This window comes from Mus pahari, chromosome 7 (genome assembly GCF_900095145.1).
Source record: "Mus pahari chromosome 7, PAHARI_EIJ_v1.1, whole genome shotgun sequence".
NCBI lineage: Eukaryota > Metazoa > Chordata > Mammalia > Rodentia > Muridae > Mus > Mus pahari.
This window is the reverse complement of record NC_034596.1, coordinates 57,793,974-57,815,408: the sequence shown is the minus strand read 5'-3', so window position 1 is coordinate 57,815,408 and position 21,435 is coordinate 57,793,974. Positions and strand designations below refer to the sequence as shown.

General features: G+C 37.6%; 1 pseudogene; it reads left to right on the top strand.

Moving 5' to 3' along the window:
- The first annotated feature begins 741 nt into the window (after window positions 1-741).
- LOC110324026 overlaps window positions 742-21,435 on the top strand; it is a 72,238-nt pseudogene continuing 51,544 nt past the window's right edge.

Here is a 21,435-nt window from a genome sequence, read left to right as displayed (position 1 = left end):
ACATCTCCCAAACTTTGGTTTGGGAAATATTTGTCTTCCATGAGATTGATTATATGTGTGCGTTTAAAAGTGGCAGTGAAATGAACAACTTTAAAATTTCTATGCTTTACATGAAGTTTGTAAATTTACAAAATATGTTACTTTGTTAGGCTTTGAGGAGTTCTAGAGAGGAGAATTCTATTTAAGAAGTTAACTCACAAAAATGAGAAGATCCTCTCTCCATACCAAGCAGGGGCGTACAGAGCATGCCCAAGATGACCCCCTCCCTTCCCAGCACTGCTTAGTGAAGGCATAGCACTTCTAAGATGACCCCAGACACCCAGAGGCCCTGGACATCATGGAGATAAGCAAGTAAGTGAGGTAGACATGGAAGAGAAAGACAAGCAGAACAGATTGCACAATGAGGGCAGACAGATTTGGGGACTCCAGGGAATTGAGGAACAGCTACATGTGATGCCACCTGAAGCCATGGTGAGGTCCTGGCTTGTGCTGGTGCCAAAAGCCATGTCTGGGTTCATGATCCTGCAGCAGTAAGGATCTATTACTCTCAGAAATCCCTCAGACATCCCTGTTTTGGGCTGTCAAATGGGGTCATGTTAATGCCTAGGGCTGTGCAGAGATCTGCACTTTGCCAGGGAAGTGCAATAGTGCTGTCCCTGTTTTGAGGGCTTGCAGGTGAAGTGACCCTGACAGTATAAGCTCCAGGAGAGCTGAAGCCATCACTCACTGGCAAGGGGTAGCATGGGGTCCCAGAGTATGAGAGCTGGAGAGCTGGTCCTTGCTGGCTGCAGCACTCAGGAGTATAGACCCTGCAACTTGCTTGAACAGCAGAGTAGAACTGACCACCGTAGTGAATTCAATGATGAGCTAGCCCTGAGGGCCCAAGAAAGGGAGAGTGGGCCAAGCTTTTTGTCAGCTGTGGTATTGGGTGAACCAATAAATATGATATCCAAATTAAGATATCATCTGGTTCAAGATTGGTCAGGGTTGCAAGCACTGAGATGGGCTGACTGGCAGTTGCAAAAACTGTTCTTTGTAAGGCAGCATGTTGACCTTCACTTAGCAACTTATCTTGGGAAATATTAATACTTCTACCCTATTTCCTTGTTCTACAGCCAAAGTTTTCCCTTTCCACCATGTTCGTCATTGTAACTGAGGTCCAACTTCCGATACTACTGTTGCCAAATCTTTCCTGTCTTGGGGGATAATTCTTTTCTGAGTTGCCTATAAATTTAATATCTGCTTCACATAGAGTGAATGCATACCATTTGAAATGATAGCTTCCTTAAGTCTCCTTAAATTTAATATGTCTACAGGATTCTGTTTAACTTCATAATAACATTGGGGGTATCTATCATCACCTTGGAGGTTTTGCATGAAACTGGATAACTAAGGATGGTTTCCTAACAATCGTGCCCCTCCTGTCGCATTAGGTGATGGTATGGTAAGTTCCTGTCTAAATTCCTCTGTCTGTGACTGAGTAGTTTTCTTATTTTCATGTCTTTGTAACGTGTGTATCTTATCAACTAACTTCTTACATATGGCACAGAAAACCACTGTGGCTCTTAAGGATAAAATATGAATTACCAGACTGATAGTGATTATAATTTGTATATATGCTAATCTCAGTTAAATCATTTATCTTTTTTTCTGATTATATTTTCAAGCCATCTAAAGTAGCACTATAGGGGACGCTGTTACCCTGTATTATGGCATTTTCCATTAATAACTTTCTTCTTGAGGACTTTTCAGGTGATTTATCAAATTGGATGTCTCTCTTCCTGTTGACTTGCCCCAAATTAGACAAATGTTTTCCTTTTTATATGTATGTATGTATGTATGTATGTATGTATGTATGTATGTATATATGTACATATGTATGTATGTATTTTAACAAACTCTCAGTTGTTTAATTTTACCAAAGAAAACTTGGGAGCCAGATGCTGGGGTGAAATCTTGGTAGCTCACAGAGGCAGAGAAAACATCCAGCTGATCTTCCTCTACCATCAATGTCCCAAAAGGAAGTTCTCCTTCTCCAAGCTGTCTCAAAAATCCCTCAAACTTAATGTCCCAATTCTTGTGTTTCCTGCGATTCTCTCTATCCATATTCCTTATCTTCCCCTTCCTGTCATCTGGCTGCTTTCTCCACCTTTTGACATATGGCTGACTTTATTTAATCTGGTTTACAATTGACAGAAAGTTCTTGGATTAAAAGGTGTGTGCTAGGCATGAGCCACGCCACAACTAGATATAGGTTTTTCCAGTAAATAACACAATCTCACAGTGTGATCAAATACCCCGTAGCACAGAATAGCTCAAAAATATCCTTTATAAATACTATTCTTTTTAGTCAATGATTTGTAGTTTTGTGAGTAAAGGCAAGTTCAAGATTATTTATATACTGGCAAAAACATTTAAATGTAGTTATTTGGCTCCAGGCTGCTTTGACTTTCCTTGTGAGAATAGTTCTGACTATGGGTATTGCCTGTTTCAGCATCCATAGTAACCCTTACATTAGGGACCAATTCTCTGTTCCTGTCTAAAGGAAATATGGGAACAAAGAGTGGAGCAGAGACTGAAGGAAAGGCCATCCAGAGACTACAGCACCTGGGGAACCATCCCATATGCAGCCATCAAACCCAGACACTATGGCTGATGCCAAGAAGTGCTTGCTGACAGTAACCTGATATGGATGTCTCCTGAGTGGCTCAGCCAGCACCTTACCTATACAGATGTGGATGCTTGCAGCACTGAGCAGGGGAACCCCAATGGAGGAGTTAGGCGAAGGACTGAAGGAGCTGAAGGAGTTTGTAACCCCATAGGAAGAACAATATCAACCAACCAGACCTGCACCCTATGGCCCAGGGACTAAACACCAACGAAATAGTACACATGGCTCCAAATGCACATGTAGCAGAGAGTGGCCTTGTCTCGAATCAAAGGGAGGGAGGGCCCTTGGTCCTGTGAAGGCTTTATGCCCCAGCGTAGGGGAATGTTAGAGTAGTGGGGTGGGAGTAGGTGTGTGGGTGGGGGAGAACCCTCATGGATTCAGAGGGGAGGGGGACAATGGGGTGTTCTTCTTCTTCTTATTATTATTATTATTTTTTACTTTATATGAGTGCAATGTAGCTGTTTTCTGACATACCAGAAGAGGACATCTGATCTCATTACAGACAGTTGTGAGCCACCATATGGTTGCTGGGAATTGAACTCTGGACCTTTGGAAGAACAGTCAGGGCACTTAGGTGCTGAGACATCTCTCCAGCCCCAGATATACATATTTTTATTTATTTATTTATTTATTTATTTATTTACATTCTTTTGGTTTTTCGAGACAGGGTTTCTCTGTATAGCCATGGCTGTCCTGGAAATCACTTTGTAGACCAGGCTGGTCTCCAACTCAGAAATCTGCCTGCCTCTGTCTCCTAAGTGCTGGGATGAAAGGCTTTTAAAAGTAAAAGATTTACAGCTACTAGCTCAAAGCAGCGAAACCCACATGAGCAGCCATGGTAAGAAAGTCCTCCTTTTTAAGGCATTTTTTCTTCCATGTTACATCCTGATTACAGCCCCTTCGATGCCTCCTATTTTCTCATTTCTATCCCCCACTCTTCCACAAGACTTCCCTGGCTCTGTGTGATGTTCGCCTGGGTCTCTGTTTCTGCCTCCATCTTAGGCTGGATGAAGTCTTTCGGGAGACAGTTATGCCAGGTTCCTGTCTGCAAGCATAGCAGATTATATTAATAGTGTCAGGATTTGGCTCCCCACCATGGGATGGATTTTAAGTTGCCATAGTCATTGGTTGTTGGCTTTTTCCTCAGTTCCTGCTCCACTGTTCCCCCCTGCACATTTTCTAGGCAAGACAAATTTTGGGTTGAAGGTTTTGGGAGTGGATTGAGGATCCCTTTGCTCCACTGGAAATCCGGCCTGGCCACCGGAGGTAGCCACTTTCGTGTCTATATATTACATTCTGGTATGAACTTAAGATAGGCTCACCCCCATTGACTCCTCATCTCTCCTATCCCAGGCTTCCAGCTAGTCAGCAGAGATGCCCCCTAATCCTCTTGCAGTGATTTCCATTCTCACACCCAGCCCTCCCCATACCTGGTAGCTACCCCTGGTCCCCTTCTCAACTCCTCTCCTACACAGTTCCCTCCCTCCACCCACCTGCAATGACTGTTTAGTTTCCTGCCCTCCTTTCTCATAATGGGAGTGTTTCCCAAAGATGCACATGTCGAATGCTTCTTTATTAGATGTCATTGCTTCTGAGAAGTTTGGGCGATTTCAATAGGTAGAGCTAAAGGCAGTCTCAGTCATTCAAAAGAATGACCTTGACTTGAATTCAGGATGCCACCCCCCCTTTTTTCCCCCTTGAATGTGAACAGTCTTGTTATGCCATGTGCTTGTCTCAATGATGTTTATCTTCAACTTAGGCCCTACAATGACAAGGTCACTTAACCCTGGAGTGAAGCCCCCAAAACATTGGGCCAAAGTAAGATTTCCTCTTTATAAGGTCAGTACCACAGATATTTTGTTATAATTTAGAAAATCAATTCATTTTAGAAATGAGAAATCAACAGTTTCTGTTCACAAGGATAACTTTCCTGCTCATGACTAAGGAATGAGTATTTTGTAGGGAGAAATGGTCAGATATGTGAACATAAACCATACTTAACTTGTTATACTTAACTTGTTAAAGTAATGTTAAGGGCTGGGCAGTGGTGGCGCATGCTTGTAATCCCAGCACATGGGAGGCATAGGCAGGCAGATTTCTGAGTTCAAGGCCAGCCTGGTCTACAGAGTGAGTTCCAGGACAGCCAGGACTGCACAGAGAAACCCTGTCTCGAAAAACCAAAAAACAAACAAACAGTAATATTAAGATCATCTGTCTCCAATTCTCTATACTGTCTCTTCTCTTCTCCCTAAGTCCAAGATTTGCCTCCAAGGTCACATGGCATTTCTTTTCATTTCCATGATTTTTTAACAGTGTATAATAACAACATGAAATGATAGGTTTCCTTGAGGTATTTTTCCATGCTGCATAATAATATCACTGTAATTTCTCACAGTAATGCTCTGTTTATTTTTCTCTTGGTTCCCTTGCTTTATTCCTCTACTATATCTTCCTTTCTAATTTTTCATCATTATTGTCTCTCCCATGTCCCCCCTTTTCCTGTCTCTATTTCTATTCTTTGCTTATTAGCTTCTATATATGAAAGATAATCTGTGGCAGTTATCTTTATGTGTTTGACTCACCTTGCTAAAAATCATGTCTCTAAATCTAAACATTTTCTGCAAAAGATGATTATATTTATCTTTACAGTGATTAATATTCCATTAAGTCATGTGAACACACACACACACACACACACACGCACAAGCTACCACCTGCTAAAAATATGTGGGTCAAAAAAAATCCAGGCATTATACTATGCCAACACAAGTTGGTTTAATCTTCAAGACAATATTCTTAGGTCATATGCATTCTTGTAATAGATAATGATTCAAAGGCAGGCAAGATAGATCAGTTGGTAATGGTGATAAGTCTGACAACCTGAGTTTTGTGTCAACATTTCAACTCCACTATGAACTGTTAAGAGTCTGAAATTTTAATCTGATTTTAAATTTTACAAGAGGTGATATTTTGGGAGGTTACTAGGATTATAAAACTGTAATCACAATGGAGACCAATATTTGCATTCTGAAGGTTTCATGTACAGAGAAGAAGAAGAAAGGAAGAGAGTGGGGAGAATGGGAAGAAAGCCAAGCAGAGGAGCCACATACACACACACACACACACACACACACACACATTCACACATGTGCACACACAGAGATGCACACACTCACTCATGGGCCTTCTTTATTTCTTGGTTTGTAACTCTCTATACCACCTCAGGATTCTCACAAGGTCATTACCACACTTGTTTGCTAATCTTGGATCTTTCTACATTACATACAAATGAAAAATGAATTATTGCAAGTAGTCAATACATTGTTTTCAGTAGAGCAGGAATAATATGCAATTGTAACAAAACACATTTATTTAGAAATAAGTCTGTAGTCTGACAATAACAAAAGCTATAAAATAAACAATTAATAAAATATTAATGTTGTTTGCAATTAAAAGCATGTTATAGTTATATAACTGCATCATCTAAATTATTTTGCCTACTAAGGAATGTATTTTTTTCTAAATATTTGCAACAAAATGATTTCTCTTAACCATTTAAATTTTCCCATAGGCAGAAACATGCATACAAACACATCTGATATTATATATTTTATTTATATTTATATATATTTATATATAATTCCATATTTTATTTAATAATATTCTTAGGCAACTGCCAGTTTATTAAGTTTGATATTAATTTTTCAAACATCAATTCTATAAGGCCTATCTGTATTCAAAATGGCGATTAGTTATCTAACTTTAAGAAGGAAACTGTTCAATGGTTGACTGTGTATTGCCTCCCCCAGCCTTGAAGCAGGCTGATTCACACCTTTTTGTCACTAAGCAGGGACTGCCTGGGGTGGAAACTTCAACTTACAAAGCAGGTTCTATTGTCTACACCTGCCACTGCTTTCCTCCAAAACATTATCACTACCTGCTGAGACCCTTGAGACCTTCAGGAGACAGCATCCTGCAGATCACCTTCAGCTGGTGAAGGGCATCAAGAATGGAGTGGTGGGGGATGGGCCTCCTCCCTCTATATAAGCTCAGAATCTTAGTAAACTTGGGGGCTTTGATCAGCTATGTTGTCTTAGCCTTCCTTCCTTGTTCACCATCTAATCTCTTTCAGCCCCAGCCTGCCTTTCAGGAGTACCCGGTTCAAGTGTGTCTGTGAGCAGATGTGAATATCTGTATCTTTCTCAATCAGCTGCCGATATAACCTCTCAGAGGACAGGCATGCTAGTCTCTGCAAGTACAACATAGCATCAGTAATAGTGTTGTAAGACCCCAACTCAATTCGTTTCTTAGACACATAAAAAGAGTTCTTTGTTCTTTTGCCTTCAGCCTGAGTTACTAATTACCTCTGGAACTGACTCATCTTAAACTCAGACTGGTGCAGGAAGCCTTATGTCCTTCTACCTGACAGCTAGAAAAGCGATAACTGCTGGATGGCCCGCCAGGCGCCTGCTTTCTGGTATTAAAAGNCAGGAATGTTTACCAAAAGATAGCTTATGACCCCTATGCCATAAATGAGCCATACAGCTCCCCCGGAGAAAAGCTGTAAACTCAATTTTCTTTGTGAACTTCCCCCTACCCCTTCCTTATGGTCTTTCCTTTAAAAGCCCTCAGTTGAAACAGCTCAGGGTTGATCTCCTATGAGCTTGTCCTCAACATGTTGATTTTTCCTGATTAAACCTCATGCATATTGCATCAAGAATGGTTTCTCTCGAGCTATTGGGGCATCATCGTCTCATCCTGGGACTGGAGTGAGGATATCCCCTGAAACGGGGGTCTTTCAGTGTCAGGAATTGGTAACCCCCCCATGGGATGTATCCCAAGTTGGGCCTGGGTCAGTCATTCCTTCAGTCTCTGCTTCCTTTTTGTCCCTGCATTTCTACTAGAGAGTAGCAATTTTGTGTCAAATGTTTTGTAGGTGGGTTGATGTCCCCATCATTCCACTGGGGGTTCTGCCCAGACCCCTTTGAAAGAACTGGGATAAGGATTGAAAGAACTGAAGGGGATGGTAACTCCATAGGAAGACCAAAGATACCAACTAACCTGTACTCCTAGGAGCTCTCAGAGATTGAGCAACCAACAAAAGAGCATACAAGGGCTGGTCCAAGGCCTCAGACACTTATGTAACAGAGGGCGGCCTTGTCTGGCCTCAGTGAAAGACATAATGACACAGGGTGAGGATATATCAATGGAGGCAGCCTTTCAAAGGGGAAAGGGTGAGAGATGGGGAGGGGGACAACATTTGGGATATAAAAAAGGAAAATATACATGTACACTTATCAAAACAAATCTTTAAAACACCAGTTTAAAAGAAAAAGGAAACTGTTTTCAAATATCGTATTTCATGAATCACTGTGATGATCTACAAAAATCAAAAGAAAATGCTTTGTAATTCTATCTTCATACTTCTGAAAGATGTTTGCAATTTAATCAAAGGTATTTTAGAAGTTTGGGAAAATGTACAGTATTTTAATTTGAAGTTAGTTGAACACTCATCCTGAATTTTATTGTTCACTAATTCTATCTAGCCAATAATGGCAACATTCATTTTGTAATTTTCTTTCTTTCACTGGGTATAAAAGTTTTCTTTTTCCTTCTCTTGCTTCAAATGGTGCAGTTAGCTTATATGTAATCCCTGCATTTATTTTAGTGTTTATTAGATACCTACATTAAATATATACATAATATGCTATATATTGACATAACATTTAACATATTAACATATTAAAACAAGTTACTACTGTAAACATTATTAATAGCAATTTAGATCTTGGATTTTGTTTCTAAAACATGTATAAACAATTGTTAAGTATTCTTTGATTTCTTAAAATACAATTTCACATCATAAAATCTACACTGGTCCAATCTATATTTTTCATATCTGATCATCTGTGAATGTACTGTAGTTTAAAAGTAAATGAAAATTCAGTTAAGTGTATGTACCTTTATACAGGCAGCTGTTGGAGTCTTTAATTGTCCATAAAAGATATATTGATCTTTCTAATTTGTCTTCTGAATACACAAGATAGTAAGACAAAAACATTAGGGCACATTTTTGAGGTGCTGTCTTCCAAAGTCATGGGAAATAACATGGGAGGACATAGCCCTGTGAGAAAACCAGAGGGTTGACAATGAAAATAGGACTCAGGCTGATGGTGAAGTCTAGTAGAGTGTGCAGATCACCCATTACAGCAGGGATGTGTGGCAGACTTAGTCTTATTCCCTGGAAGATCAGAGAGTAATACTTGTCTGTAGACTCAACTCACTAGTATGTGAGTCACAACACAATATGCAAACAAATATGCGTCTCCTTTCATGAAAAGCTGAAAGTAATTGTTGTTCAATGCACTGAAACATTCTTTTTACTTTCTTCCATTCTGTTTCTTTTCTAGTAGACATTATACATTTACTCAGTATTTAATGGTAATATAACTTTATGGAAATTGATATTAGCATAATTTGTTCATTTTTATTGCCCAATAACTCAAATGTAAACATAAGATCATTTAACTTATTTATGGAATTATCAATACTACATAGTTCATTGACATATTTGTTTTCTTACCTCAGGGTAGGTAATACACAAATTTAACTGAATGTTTTCCTTTTCATAAAGAGCTGAAGTACTTTGCCCTTCCCTGGATGGTGAGTAAGTATATTCATTGACAAACACAGAAAATTCACAAGTGTACAGAATACAATGGGTTTCTTTTGCTTTTCTTCTTTGACTTCTTCCTGAACCCCAAACAACCTTTGGTTGAAATAGACAACATGTGGAGCTTGACCACAGTTCTCTTACAACGTGAAGTGTTAACAGGTTTCAATTGAGCTTTTTATATGGCACCAAACCGCCACACATAGCATATGCACAGGAACTTTGTCATCATGGGATACTATGGGTATTCATGTGCTAAGAGACAGCAATAGCAGACATGTATTGAAAGACCCCCCCACCCCCCAAGATGGGAGACCCTCACTCAAGTCTCAGGATAACGTGACCCTCCAAGAAACTCACGTGAGACCATCCTTGTTGCAATCACACGAGATTTATTGACAGGAACCAGTGCACTGGGGTCAACTCATATCCCACACAGGAGTAGAGGAGTTTGACCCTGAGTAGCTAGGAAAGTGGGTGTTTAAAGGAAAAAAAAAAAAAAAAAAAAAAAAAACACAAACCAAGGGAGTAGGGAGGGCATTATTGGAAAATGCCAAAAATACCAGTGAAAAATCACAGGGGGGGTACTAAAAATCACAAGGGGAAACTCCCTGCTTCCAGCTTGTGTAATTATCTGTTCTGTGGTCAGCCAGTTCTCAGAACAGGCTGTTTCAGGGCCCTACTATTTTTCTTTCTTGGCTCTAACTTGGTCTAGGGGGTCAAACTTAAATTTTTTTTACCTTACAGTATACAGTATTAATCTTCCCCTTTCATATATTTGACATAGCATCTTGTTTGATTTAATTTTTTAACAAAAACTTTAAACTGAAATTATGGAGTTGTAGAAATGGTGACAGCACTACGGTAAGGCATTCTTGTGATAGGTCGTAGATGAGCCTATATGTAACACTCATGAAGCCAGCTCTAATTACTGGTTAGTCAGTTTACTCACAAGCTAAGTACAGAGTTATTAGAAGTAAAATGTAATCTATTTAATTTGATCCCCAAATTACTGTTTTTTAATCTAATTTAATTTAATTTTTTACTTACTCACTTATATCCCACTCACCAATCCTCTCCCAGTCACCCCCCACCAATCCTTCCTCAATTCTTCTCTGAGAGTGTGGGAGCCCTGTGTATCACCCCACCCTGGCATTTCAAGTCTCTCTTAGGCTATGTGCTTTCTCTCACACTGAGGCCAGACAAGGCAGCCCAGCTAGAAGAACCTACCCCATGTACAGGCAAATGTTTTTGGATCCCCACATTATTATTTAATGGATTATTTCATTAAAAGACAAAAGGAGATAGAAGGAGTACACATGTTCCACTTATTGTGCTATCTCTAGGTTAAGGAAAGCTCCAATCCTAGAGTGCACTGGAAGTGTTTTTTGCTTTCTCCTGACTTGAAAGTCACTTGTGGCCAGGTGGCACACCTGTTTGACTAGCTGCTTCATACAGTCCCAAAGTACTATTACTGTCATTTTTTTTTGTTTGTTTGTTTTTGTTTTTGTTTTTGTTTTTATAAATTTCTTGAAATAATTCTTAAGACTCTTCCCACAAACCTGTTTTGGAAATGGCACATTAGAGTCAGCATGCACATCACTGTAACGGGGAGGAACGATCATCCATCTTCTGCAACATATCTGTTATTTTTTAATAAAAATATACGTATCAACACACGTCTACCACTTCATCTCAGTTTTGCTTGGATATTCTTTCTTTTTTTTTTTTTTTTTGGTACCCAGTTTAGAAGGGTCTGTTTAGTCTACAGTGGATACCTAACACATACGTTGTACTAGTAAGTGTACTTACTACATTATAGTTTAACAAAAAAAAAAATCTAAAGAATCAAATTAAAGATGAGATACAAAGCCTTTGTACATTGGCATGCCTTTGTGTTTTTATGTATTGGGATGTAGAATTTAAGGAGTGACCCTGGGGCACACGGCAAGCAGAGAGACTCATGGTTCAGATAAAGACTTTCAGAGCCTGAGTTACAAGGTCTGCAGGTACCTACCACCACACTACACAGTCCCTGTTCATTTGCTCTTAACCACTGGATAACCTGCAGAAATGATAGCTAACTGTTCCAAGCTTTCAAGCAGCATAAATATTTCCTCTGAAAATAGCACAGATGTTACTTTTTGGCCTTTTTTTTTTTCTCTTTTTCCCTTCAGCTGTGTTTTAAGATGTTTGTGCCTATTCAGAGTGAATGATGCAGTCCGTAGGCTTTGTGTTAACAGTTTCTGAAGCACTTCACCTACTGACCCAGAGCTTAAAGTGTTGGAGAAGAATACAGAAAAATTACAAATCTGAGAAAGTAGCAAAAAAGGAATGATGAGGGTAGAAGTTTATTCACTAATGTTCTTTACTGCATTCAATTTTAGATAGTCAATATTTTCAACACATTCTCCAGAGTTTACTTATTTTTATTAGCTATTTTCTTTTTTATTTCTTTTATTTTACTTTTCAAATGTTATCCTCTTTCCCAGTTCTTTCCCCTCCTGGAAACCCCATATCCCATCCTCCCTCCCCCTGCTTCTATGAGGGTGTTCTTCCACTCACCCATCCACTTACATCTCCCTGACCTTGATTCCCCTACACTGGTAGGGCCTCTCAGGAGACAGCTATATCAGGCTCCTGACAGCATGCACTTCATGGCATCCACAATAGTGTCTGAGTTTGGTAACTGTATATGGGATTAATTCCCAGGTGGGGCAGTCTCTGGATGGCCTTTCCTTCAGTCTCTGCTCTACACTTTATCTCCATATTTGTTCCTGTGAGTATTTTGTTTTCCTTCTGAGAAGGACCAATGTACCCACACTTTGTTCTTCCTTCTTCTTGAGCTTCATGTGGTCTATGAATTGTATCTTCAGCATTTGGAGCCTTTGGGATAATATCTACTTATCAGTGAGTACATATCATATGATTGGGTTACCTCACTCAGGATATTTTCTAGTTCCATCCATTTGCCTAAGAATTTCATGAATTCATTGTTTTTAATAGCTGAGTAGTAATCCATTGTGTAAATAGACCACATTTTCTGTATCCATTCATCTGCTGAAGGACATCTGGGTTGTTTCCAGCTTCTGGCTATTATAAATGAGGCTGCTATGAACATAGTNGAGNATGTGTCCTTATTACATGTTGGAGCATCTTTTGGGTATATGCCCAGGAGAGGAATTGCTGGGTCCTCAGGTAGCACTATGTCCAATTTCTGAGGAATTGCCAAACTGATTTCCAGAGTGGTTGTACCAGCTTGCAATCCCGCCAATAATGAAAGGGTGTTCCTCTTTTTCCACATCCTCACCAGCATCTGCCTTCACTTAAGTTTTTGATCTTAGCCATTCTGACTGGTGTTAGGTGGAATCTCAGGGTTGGTTTGATTCGCATTTCCCTGATAACTAAGGATTCTGAACATTTCTTTAGGTGCTTCTGGGCCACTCAATATTCCTCAGTTGAAAACTCTTAGTTTAACTCATTTCCCCATTTTTTTCATAGGGTTATTTGATTCTCCGGAGTCTAACTTCTTGAGTTCTTTGTATATATTGGATACTAGCCCTCTATCAGATGTAGGATGATAAAGATCTTTTCGCTATCTGTTGGTTGTCATTTTGTCCTATTGACAGTGTCCTTTGCCTTACAGAAGCTTTGAAATTTTATGAGGTTCCATTTGTTGATTTTTGATCTTAGAGCATAAGCCATTGGTGTTCTGTTTAGGAAAATTTCCCCTGCACCCATATTTTCAAGTCACTTCCCTACTTTCTTCTCTGTAAGTTTCAGTGTATCTGGTTTTATGTGGATGTTCTTGATCCACTTGAACTTCAGCTTTGTACAAGGAGATAAGAATGGGTCGATTTGCATTTTTCTACATGTTGACTGACAGTTGAACCAGCATAATATGTTAAAAATTCTGTTCCTTTTCCATTGTATGGTTTAAGCCCCTTTGTCAAATATCCAGTGACCATATGTGTGTGGATTTATTTCTGTGTCTTCAATTCTATTCCATTGATGTTCCTGCCTGTCTCTGTACCAATACCATGCAGTTTTTATCACTATTGCTCTGTAATACATCTTGAGGTCAGGTATGGTGATTTTAGTGTTGAGAATAGTTTTTGATATCCTGGGTTTTTTGTTATTCCAAATGAACTTAAGAACTGCTCTTTCTAACTCTGTGGAGAATTGATTTGGAATTTTGATGGGGATTGCATTGAATCTATACATTCCTTTCAGCAAGATGGCAACTTTTCCTATATTAATCCTGCCAATCCAGGAGCAAGGGAGATCTTTCCATCTTCTGAGATCTTTGATTTCTTTCTTCAGAGACTTGCAGTTCTTATAATACAGATCTTTCACTTCCTTGGTTAGAGTCACACCAAGGTATTTTATATTATTTTTGACTATTGCAAAGGGTGTTGTTTCCCTAATTTCTTTCTCAACCTGTTATCGTTTGAATAGAGGAAGGCTACTGATTTGTTTGAGTTAATTTTATATCCATCCACTTTGCTAAAGTTGTTTATCAGCTTTAGGAGTTCTGTGTTGGAATTTTTGGGGTCACTTAAGTATATGATCATACAATCTGCAAATACTGATATTTTGACTTCTTCCTTTTGAAATTGCATCCTTTGATCTCCTATTTTTGTCTCATTGCTCTAGATAGAACTTCAAGTACTATATTGAATAGATGAAAAAAGAGTGGGCAGCCTTGTCTACTCTCTGATTTTAGTAGGATTGCTTCAGGTTCCTCTCCATTTAGTTTGATGTTGGCTACTGTTTTCCTCTATATTGCATTTACTATGTTTACATAGGGGCTTTGTATTACTGATCTTTCCAAGATCTTTAACATGGAGCGATGCTGAATTTTGTTAAATGCTTTTTCAGCATCCAATGAAATGATAATATGATTTTTTTCTTGAATTTGTTTGTGTAGTGAATTACATTGATAATTTTTCATATATTGAACCATTCCTACATCATTAGGTTAAAGCTGACTTGTCAATGGTGAACAATAGTTTTGATGTGTTCTTGGATTCTGTTGGCAAGAATTTTATTGAGTGTTTTGCATCAATGTTCATTAGGGAGATTTGTCTGAAATTATCTTTCTTTGTTTGATCTTTGGTTTAGGTATAAGTGTAATTGTGGCTCCATAGAATGAATTGGGTAGTGTTCCTTCTGCTTCTATTTTGTGGAATAGTTTGAAGAGTATTGGTATTAGGTCTTTAAAGGTCTGATAGAACTCTCCACTAAATTCCTTTGGTCCTGGGCTGTATTTGGTTGGGATACTACTAATGACTGCTTCTATTTCTTTAGGGATTATGGGATTGTTTAGATAGTCTATCTGATCCTGTTTTAACTTTAGCACCTGGTATATGTCTAGAAATTTTTCCATTTTATCCAGATTTTCCAATTTTGTTGAGTATAAGCTTTTGTAGTAGGATCTGATATTTTTTTTTTTTTTGAATTTCCACATTTTCCATTCTTATCTCTCCCTTTTCATTTCTGATTCTATTAATTTGGATACAGTCTCTTTGTCCTCTGGCTAAGGGTTTATCTATCTTGTTGATTTTTATTAAAGAATCAGCTCCTGGTTTTGTTGATTCTTTGTATAGTTCTTTTTGTTTCTATTTGGTTGTTTTCCATCCTAAGTTTGATTATTTCCTGCAGTTGACTCCTCTTGGGTGTATTTGCTTGTTTTTGTTCTAGAGATTTCAGGCATGCTGTCAAGCTGTTACTGTAAGCTTACTCCTGTGTCTTTTTGGATGCACTTAGAGCTATGAGTTTCCCACTTACCATTGCTTTCATTGTGTCTCTTAAGTTTTGGTATAATGTGTCTTTATTTTCATGCAATTGTAAAAAAGTCTTTAATTTCTTTCTTTCTTTCTTCCTTCACCACATTATCATTGAGTAGAGTGTTTCCCAGCTTCCATAGATATGTGTGGTTTGGGTTGTTTTTGTTGGAATTTAAAACCAGCTTTAGTCCATGGTGATCTGATAGGGTGCATGGGATTATTTCAGTCTTCTTGTATCTGTTGAGGCCTGTTTTGTGACCAAGTTTGGAGTAGGTACCATGAGGTACTGTGAAGAAGGTATATTCTTCTGCTTTAGGATGGAATATTCTATAAATATCTGTTAGATCCATATAGTTTATTACTTCTTTTTGTTTCACTGTGTCTTATTTAGTTTCTGATTCCTTGATCTCTCCATTGGTGAGAGTGGGGTGTTGATGTCTCCCACTATATTGTGTGGAGTACAATTTGTGCTTTGAGCTATAGTAAAGTTTCTTTTATGAATGTGGGTGCCATTGTATTTTGGGCACAGATGTTCAGAATTGAAAGTTCATCTTGGTATATTTTTCCTTTAAAAAGTATGAAGTGTCTTTCCTTAACTTTTTGAATAACTTTTGGTTGAAAGTTGATTTTATTAGATATTAGAATGGCTTCTCTAGCTTGTTTCTTGGGACCATTTGCTTGGAAAATTGTTTTCCAACCTTTTACTCTGAGGTAGTTTCTGTCTTTGGCACTGAGGTATGTTTTGTATATGCATCAAAAATGCTGGGTCCTGTTTACATACCCAGTCTGTTAGTCTATGTCTTTTTATTGTGGAATTGAGTCCAATGATGTTAAGAGATATTAAGAAAAAGTGATTGTTACTTTCTGTTACTTTTGTTGCTAGAGGTGGGATTATGTTTCTTTGGCTATTATCTTTTGAGTTTGTAGAAAGATTACTTTCCTACTTTTTTAAGGGTGTAGTTTCCCTCTTTGTGTTGGATTTTTCGATCTGTTATCCTTTGTAGGACTGGATTTGTGGAAAGATGTTGTTTTAATTCGGTTTTGTTATGGAATATCTTGGTTTTTCCATCTATGGTAATTGAGAGTTTTGCTGAGTATAGTAACCTGGGCTGGAATTTATGTTCTCTTAGGGTCTGTATGACATTTGCCCAGGAGCTTCAGGTTTTCATAGTCTCTGGTGAGACGTCTGGTGTAATTTTGATAGGTCTGCCTTTATATGTTACTCCAACAATATTTTGTTGGCACCTCTTTAATGTTCCTTCCTACCAGTAGTGACAGAATAAGCCCAAGATGACATTTAAGTACAGCCTATAAATTTCTCATGTTTTTTTATAAACTTAAATATATATGAATAAGTGACTTATTCCAAGCTTGCCTTAAAAATGGTCACATTTATTTTCTATTTCTTGACATCTCAGCCTTTAAGTGGAAAGAGTAAATGATAATTTATTTATAATCCCAATACCATTCCTTGGTGAAAAAGTAATACATGTCTGTACATGATTTCTATGAACAGCAATTGTTAATAACTTAGAAATCAACATATAAAGCCAAACATTTATGGTTCCATTACTAATATTGCCCACTCCAGTTTGCTGTATCCAACATTGCACACTTGTACCTCATGGCTATGTTTCCTGACTCAGGAAAGGCAAAACTGTATTAAACAGATATCACCAAGCAGGCTTGCATGCGGTCAGGGTTAAGATGTAAAATTATTGAAAGTCTTTGTTCACATTAGTTGATAGTTTCCTAAAGAATGTGTTGAGAAAATTTAGTATATGCAACTGTGTTATTATAGAAATAGAATGAAAAGAGACTACACTGAAGATTTATGAATGGAGATAAAATAGCTACCTGGTAGGCTGGGATGAGTAATTATGAAAGCCCAGTTCATTTGAAGTCAAGTTCAACAAAGGTTGAAGACAAGGTTGAAAATATGAGTAAATTTTATAGAGCTATTTCATTGGAAATCTGGTATCAGTTGACCTCAGAGACAAAACATTAATGGTACTAGTGTTAGCTAGGCAGAAATTCCTCCTTATATTATTTGTATTTGTTTGTGTTGAATTCTGATTTGCAATAATTCCGGTATGATAGAGAACAGCAGCATAGTGATATCCAGACTCCAGGACATATCACATAGGCATCTGGCTATGGTACACAGTCAGTTATACAGTTCTATTTTAGTATCTTCTAATGCCTAGGCTTCCATGCTAAATGATGTACACCTCTAAACAATACAATATACATAAATAAAAATGCCTTCTGTGATGGTTGGTATATTCTTGGACCAGGGAGTGGCACCATTTGGAGGTGTGGCCTTGTTGGAATAAGTGTGTCACTGTGGGTCTGGGCTTAAGACCCTCACCCTAGTTGCCTGAAAGTCAGCCTTCCATTAGCAGCCTTTGGATGAAGATGTAGAACTCTTAGCTCTGCCTGTGCCATGCCTGTNTGGATACTGCCATGCTCCCACCTTGATGATTATGGACTGAACCTCTGAACCTGTAAGCTAGCCCCAATTAAATGTTGTTTTTATAAGACTTGCCTTGGTCATGGTGTCTGTTCATAGCAGTAAAGCCCTAACTAAGACACCTTCACAGAATGAAGTATAGTCCTACCAGCATTAGATGAAATGTATTGGTATTATAATTTAATAAGAAAAGCAAATTATACGTATGGAGATAACTCATTAAATTTACTATAAAACAAGTCAAAATTTAATCTAATATTAACTAATATTTAATTTTTACATAAATCACAAAACTCCCAAAATATTATTGTTGTCTTGGTATTAATTATATGTGAGTGACCTTGAAAAATTTAATACTTTTATATATCTGCATCCTAGTCTTAATTGTTAAATTCTACTTTACTAGACATTGTTTTATAAACCTAAGGCTTGAATCAAGTTTTAATCGTTTACAAATGATTCATTTTTCATGTCCTTTATTTGAAAATGGAGCAGAATTAAATTTTTCATTCTGATCACCTATCTAATTAGCACCTCTTTAAGGGTGCAGCTGAAACAAAAAAATATTCTTTATTTCTCTCTATGGGGGTCTTATTTTATACTCTACATCAGTTTCATTTTAGCACTATGTAATGTAGTTCATATTTCAAAGGTTATTAGCTTACACAGTGGCAAAAGGTTACACATATTAGTGGTAATTGGCTTTTATAAATATTACTCATTATGGAAATGTTTTATTTACAAGGACCATTAGATGAAAGTAAATGTGCAACTCAGGTAGCAAGTTCCTGCACATTTATTATGAGGCAAAATGTTTGACAAAATAGAAACTGTTGTCAGATGTCAGAATAATTTCAAGTATAAAATTTAACAATGACTCTTGACTTTGCTTCCTAAAGCAAGGTCACTTAGAAAGACAAGAATAATAATAGATCAAGTCTATATGTCTGAGTACAGTATCTTCTTAGGTGTTTAAGCTGCAAATATCTAAAAATAGTTCTAACCCATCAGTCCAATGTCATAATATAACATCAGCCAACTCTGTAGGAATTAACTCTCAAATAATTTTTTTCCAGATTCACAGAGATTATTGATACTCTTTTTAAATTAGGGGCCTATAAAATCTCACTTTCCTTCTTATAAATTGAGAAAGCTATTTTCTGCCTAATTTATTTGTATTGGTTATTATATTTATTTACATTTCAAATGTTATCCCTCTTTCCAGTTTCCTCTCCACAAGCCTTCTATCCCATCCCTACCCCCTGCTTCTATAAGGGTGCTCCCCTACCCACTCTCACCTCACTGCTCTGGCATTCTACTACCCTGGGTCATTGAGCCTCAACTGGACCAAGGGTCTCCATTCCCATCAATGCCAGATAAGTCAATCCTCTGCTGCATATGCAGCTGGAGCCATGGGTCCTTTCATGTATACTCTTTGGATGGTGGTTTAGCCCCTGGGAGATTTTGGGGGTCTGGTTGGTTAATATTGTTGTTTTTTTTTTTATGGAGTTGCAAATTGCTAGAGGGGAAGCCAGGAAAAGGTATACCATTTGAAATGAAATAAATAAAATATCCAATAAAAAAGGGAAAAAATAGAATATATAATATTATCTTGTTTACAGAGTTGGAAGGAAAAACAAAAACAAAAACTAAAAACTAAAAAAAGGAAGAAAAGAAAAATAAGATATAGTCCCTGAGGGCTGGTGAGATAGCTTAGTGGTTAAGGGCATATACAGCCATGTTTCTCAGCACTAAGGAGAGGCAAAACCAGCTTCCTGTTACTCCAGCTCTAAGAGATCTGATGCCTTCGGGAACCTGCAGGTTATCATTCTCATATGCTTCTACAACACACTTACACAGAATTAAAAAAAAATAAAATACAATCTTTATGTAGAAAAATACATTCTTTTTAACTGGTAAAGCATATGTCTAACTAGAAAGACATGTAGCTATGTCTTATCCTCAATTATAAGGAACTTAATCTCAAAATCTATTACAGAAAGACATGGAATTAGTTCTTCTAGGGGAATAAGGAGTTTGGGGAAGTCCTGAGTTTTTGCATAGATCAATACTTCCAATTTTCTTGTCTGCCCTAAATATTATTGATTATTACTTCAGGAAATTTCAGCCACAGGTTTAAATTTTCTTTTTCAATAAATAAATGTGCTCTCTGTGGTAGCTCACTTCATTCTAGAAAATTCTGTTCCACAGCTCACAATGTTCCACAAGAACTGTAAAACTGTATGGCGGTTGATTCTATGAATGGGAAAAATTGAAGCAGACTACAGTATATACATACATACATACATACATGCATGCATGCATACATACATACTGTAGAGTTTCGGACTGTCTGAGGAATGAATGTTTTCCATGGCTACATGAGAGTCAGTTACCTGTTCAGTGAATGCCTTTCTGTCACGTGCCAATCTCAGGAAGCATTCCCAGTATGTCTGTCTGGAAGAAGTTCTAGATGAAATGAGTGTTATGTAGAGTCTGGGCTTCTTCCTGTGGTCCTGATGTTTTCATACATCCTAAGAGTATACAAGTCCCACTTTGCTTCTTGATGAGCAATCAAAACTTAATCAAGGAAAAGAAGAGATTCAGAATATTACCTTCAATATGGGACTGGACCTCTTGCCCTAGTGCTTTACGTCCAGGGCTTAGCAGCAAAAGAGTGGCAAACCACACAGTGAGACTATCCATCATACTAAACTTGGAAATCCCAGGTTAGATAAGTGGGGATACCCTCTTCTAAGATGTGCTCCTGAGGAGAAGAAAGTATGTCCACAGTATGGTAGAACCACAACTGTGCACATGTAAATAGGATGCCACCCAGTAATTATTTCCAGTCCCTTACATCTTCTCTGTTCTTTCTCTTCTGCTTTTAATCTCAAGACCTGATTGTCTAAACCAGAGAATCAAGAGTTTCAAGTCAACCTAGGCCATGTAGGAAAATTTATCTCAAAAATACTGCAGCAAAATGTAGTAACCAATAAAGAAAAAATTACTTTAATGTCACTGCAGTTTCCATGGTGAATTTTTAACATGTATTGGAACCCTGCATTTCTTATTAGGTTGATTATTAACTTGCTTATCTCCTTTCTCTGAGTTTTCTTGAGGCACAAATATATCAAAACTAGTTTGTAACAAATTTAAAAGAACAGAACTATGTTTTCCCATGTGCCATCATCACTTGCTCAAAATAATTAAAAGTCATTATAATAGTCACTTGATTTTCCTGAAGCTCCTTTTTACCACATGTATTTCAGCAAGTATTAGTATCACTTAGTTTGGATGTTCAATAGCCATTTATTTACTATATGAAAGAAAACATTTATGATTAACCATAGAATCTTTCCTCATTATATGCTGAGAATGCATTAGTCACAATACATATGCCTCCCCAAATATATATACTGCATCTTTTTTTCTTTCTACCCAGTCTTGATAATGTAGCAGATGCTTCCTGATAAAATAGTAAATCACCAGGTGCTTCCTTTTTGTGCCAAGAAACTCACAATGAATCCACTAAGGAAACAGACTTTGTAAAATGGATAAAATGCAGACATTAGACCCATAATAATTAGCACCTGGATTTCTCTTCTACAGTATTTGATGACTAGAGGGTATTTGAGGATATATATACTTGTAGACACAGATACACACACACACACACACACACACACACACACACTGCCTAAAATAACACATGTATTTGGAAAAATCAAAACCTATTTTCTTGAAAGATTATCATTTAAATAGCCCTTGCATTTTTAAGTGGCTCTAATATATAAAGTATGTGTGTGTGTGTGTGTGTGTGTGTGTG